The sequence below is a fragment of the Palaemon carinicauda genome, chromosome 20 (assembly GCF_036898095.1).
Source record: "Palaemon carinicauda isolate YSFRI2023 chromosome 20, ASM3689809v2, whole genome shotgun sequence".
Classification (NCBI taxonomy): domain Eukaryota; kingdom Metazoa; phylum Arthropoda; class Malacostraca; order Decapoda; family Palaemonidae; genus Palaemon; species Palaemon carinicauda.
Genome location: NC_090744.1, coordinates 72,741,423 through 72,745,897, shown reverse-complemented (window position 1 = coordinate 72,745,897; position 4,475 = coordinate 72,741,423). Strand labels below are relative to the sequence as shown.

The window sequence follows — 4,475 nt, the reverse complement described above, 5'->3', positions numbered from 1 at the left end:
AAATTTTCCCAGTCAAATGACATTGGTTTCATAATAAACTCTTACGTTTATAACCCTAACGACTAATAAATATATCAGACATATGCTACGATAATGCAATCACTTCATGATCAGAATCGAGAAATCACAACAGGAATATAGAGCTTAAGTAATAAGAAGCGATATTCACAACTGCCATTCAAAAGAATCGCTTGTCAGATTTCTGAAAGACTCACTTTGTAGAATACCACGAGCTGTTTCCACTTGCTTAGGGATTTGGATCTTGAACGCACTTTCAATCATGAATTGCCAATAACTTTTATGAAGAGTGATCACGATTTGGACAAAAGGAGAGAGCGAGTGAGAAACCTGGCGGGGTCCACTTTTCTTCATCAGTGTTTTAATGTAACTGTGCTGCCCAAACCGCTAGTGCTAGTGGCCTAGCCATGATCCAGTGTTCAAGGCCACAACCCGCATCGAAGGCGAACGAACGTACGCACGTGCTACACGAATAATCGAGGTGGGAACTCCTGAAGCTTAGTTAAACCTCTTGGGTAGGAAATTTATTATAAATGTCTCTGCTGCAGGAGAAATGAGCATCTTTTTCTGTACATCAAGTGACGGAAAATTAACAATGAATGTTTGATCATTAAGAAATGAGAATAAAGACTGAATTCACAAAGATGATGACTAGGTTAATAACAGCTTGGAACATTCGGTTATTTAACTGCTCTCGATTTTTCAATTCACCAAGTCACAAGCTGGTTACGAAATGAGGAATATTCTTCTTCTGCTTTTACATGTTTCTGAATTCTTTATACATTTTACATCTTAACTGACAATATTTTTTTTAATTAAGGAAATATATATATATATATATATATATATATATATATATATATATATATATATATATATATTTATATATATATATATATATATATATATATATATATATATATATATATATATATATATATATATATATATATATATATATATATATATATATATATATATATATATATATATATATATATATATTACCCCAGTTCTCACCACTAACATTGCTACATTCATAGAAATTAATTTTGAAATGGTTTGAAAGATTGATTTTATATAGGGCTTTGAATAATGTTTTAATAAGTAACTTAATAGTATAGGAGAATTAATAATATTTTCCTCCATGGCTACAGACACTCCAATATCGCTTAAAAGGTTTATTATGTAAGAACCAATGTCATTACTAATATCTGTAGCAACGGTATCTTGTAATTGGCTCAACGAAAATTCGTTGTCTCTTGGCTCAATAATTTAAATTTTTTCTTGCATCTTCAAAACTTTATTACGCGTATTAGGAAATACCGCTCGCTCTACCTTTTTATGTCTTATTTCCCTTTCTTAATATGAGGGATTTGTAAAATTTAATCTTGATCCGACCGTTGTTTTTAAAATAAAAACTATTGGATTGCTAGCAAAGATTGCCAAATCTTTATCTGAAAATCGGTTAACCACATTATCACCAAAAATATACCTTAATCCTTCCCAATTAATATATTTACGCCAAACATCCTTTTCTTAGCGTATTATTCCCGAAACCGATGACAATATTTCTCATTGAAATTGACATTTTGTTTAGTAACATCCCAAGTAAGAGGAGCACTGTTAAAGAAAAAAAGAGCGTAGCTTTAATCGGAAATTCTTTGTAAAAATATACTATTCTCAACTGTATTTCTGTTAAATACAGGCGGCCGTAATTTTACCTCACTTTATTATTATCTTTTACGGGATGGTGACAGTAATATCACTCTTTTACGTCAATATAACCCTTCTTAAAACGGTAAATGCCTGGCAACGTTTATTCCCGAATTTTTACCGTTTTTTTACATCAAATTTTCAACAGTGAGGAGAATCGACTAACCCTACCATGTCACAAAATTTCATCTGCTCATTAGCGATAATTCTCTTAAAATCTTCTTCAGTCATAAACTCATTCGTTTCTGCTATCAATCTTGCAGCTGGATATATCGGGAATATTTTCAAATTTATTAATTGCATACCACAAAAACATTCAGTACCAATACCATCATCATAATGTTTTTCGATAGATATTATTATTATTATTATTATTATTATTATTATTATTATTATTATTATTATTATTATTATTATTATTATTATTTTCATTTAGGAAATCATTAAATTCCTCAAAAACGCCATAACATACTTCGTGTCATAACGGGAATAATTCATTGATAATGAAAGGAGAATGATGTTTACAATGTTTTTGATAATCGTGTTTATAACATTTTATCATATTACATCCCATAGTTGTAAATTCGACTGAAAAATCAGTGGGATATTTGGCTCGGAAATTTTCTGAAAATTGACAGGTATAAGAGTTATTTTTCCTCAGGATGTATCTTTGATAATCATGAGCTTGAAATATTTGGCTTTATGTCTACATTTTATTTTGAAAGAATTTTTCGAAGCAATATCATATTGACTATAATGAATGCTCGGGCAATATCGGTAAAAGTTGGCAAGTGAAAGTTAATTTCTTTTGCTATTCTATTTGTTTTATATCTTAATTTGGGAATGATAATCCTTTCAAATTGATTATAACTCATCATCATTTTCATCTCCTCCAACGCCTATTGACGCAAAGGGCCTCGGTTATACTTCGCCAATCGTCTCTGTCTTGAGCTTTTAATTCAATACTTTTCCATTCATCCCCTCCTACCTTGCGCCTCATAGTCCTCAGCCATGTAGGCCTGGGTCTTCCAACTCTTCTAGTGCCTTGTGGTGACTAGCTGAACGGTTGGTGAATTAATCTCTCTTGGGGGGTGCGAATAGCATGCCCAAACTATCTCCATCTACCCCTTATCATGATCTCATCCATAAATGCCACTAGTAATCTCTCTTATAGTTTCATTTCTAATCCTGTCTTGCCATTGGAATCCCAATACACTTCTGAGGGCTTTGTTATCAAATCTACTAAATGTATTGGAGATTGTTTCATTGCCATACCATGACTCATGTCCATAGAGTAACACCGATCTTACCAAACTGATATACAGTCTGATTTTTATATGAAATTCCAGGCGATTTGATTTCGAGATTTTACTTAACATAGCCATTTTCTGATTTGAATTCTTCAATCTTTCACTAAACTCTAATTCTGAAGACCCTGTATGGAATATTATAGTTCCTAAATACTTAGATGATTCTACCTCCTTAATCCTTCCTCCTTCTAATGATATTTCATCTTCCACTGCATACTTCGTTCTCATCATCTCTGTCTTTCTTCTATTTATTTTGAGCTCACTCTCGTGTAATAATTCATGCATTCTGGTAAGCAAGCATTGTAAATCCTTTGGTGCTCTGCTAACAAATAGAGCATCTCCCGCTTACTCTAGGTCTGCTGACTTCCTATATCCAATCCAGTCTAATCCTTCTCCACCATCTACGACTGTTTCACTTGAAATTAAAACTGAATTCAATATTTAAGTTTGATACTTAATGAAGATAGATGAACAAATCATGATACAATTACCTTTTACCTTACTATAGAGCCAATTACAGAAACTCTAAGAGAATTTTTACAAATACGCACTATGTTCACAGAAACCCTTCACACCAAAACTTTGATATGTAACTGAAAACTTTTAAAACAATACACTGAGTTACCTGCGAGAGTTGGGAGAGGACTATGGCTTAAGGCAGTGATTCTGTAGCTGATTTATGCAACCCTGGGTGGGCTTTATATGAAACTAAGCTACTTCCAGAAGTTTCCAGGAAATTTGGAAGCGCGGGGGTTGGCCTAACAGCAATGCCAAAGTTTCCAACTAGATAAAAATGCCAAGAGATGAATCCTGGGTTTTCCGGCAACTCTCATGAATGCTTACCCTTGCAACAGGGAGACGAACTCTCTCAGTCAGCTAGCTCTGCCCACCCTTTGTCCCAGAAATAAAAAAAAGATAAGTTCTATCACTAGGTTACTCCAGAATCTTCCAAAACACATGTCATAAAGAAATTGTGTATTTTCTCTCAAACATGTAGCAATACCTCAGGGAAATAAAAAAAAAAAAATACATAAGCCCTTTTCATATCTACAATGGGTTACATAATATTTCTAAACAACTTACGTAAGTATTCATAACAAAAATACATGCAATAAGAAGCAAATTCTTAAGAATAACGTAAATTTACATATGCTGACTTGAATAACGAATACAGCAAAATTAACGACAAAATTTTTACGTAATTTGCATAATAGATGTGAATCTACACAAGAGTAACTCATCTTACGGGCTGGCTATTCATCTTTTCGATGCACAAAGGAAATATAAATAAAATCATTATAATCTACTGCATTTGCTCTTCACTAGACCAGCTTTGTAATCCATCGATTCATCCTGAGATAATTAGTCTGCAACAGCATGATCTTTACCTGATATGTGCTTTATATTAATACAATACTGTTATGAACATAT

The 4,475-nt window shown here is 32.7% G+C and overlaps 1 protein-coding gene across 1 annotated transcript in view; it reads right to left on the bottom strand.

Annotated features, from left to right (window-relative positions):
• LOC137659512 (solute carrier family 23 member 2-like) overlaps window positions 1–377 on the bottom strand; it is a 131,268-nt gene extending 130,891 nt beyond the window's left edge. The window contains exon 1 of the mRNA XM_068394388.1: window positions 216–377. The gene's annotated coding sequence lies outside the window, so the exon portion shown is untranslated. The remainder of the gene's footprint in view (window positions 1–215) is intronic.
• Window positions 378–4,475: the final 4,098 nt, after the last annotated feature.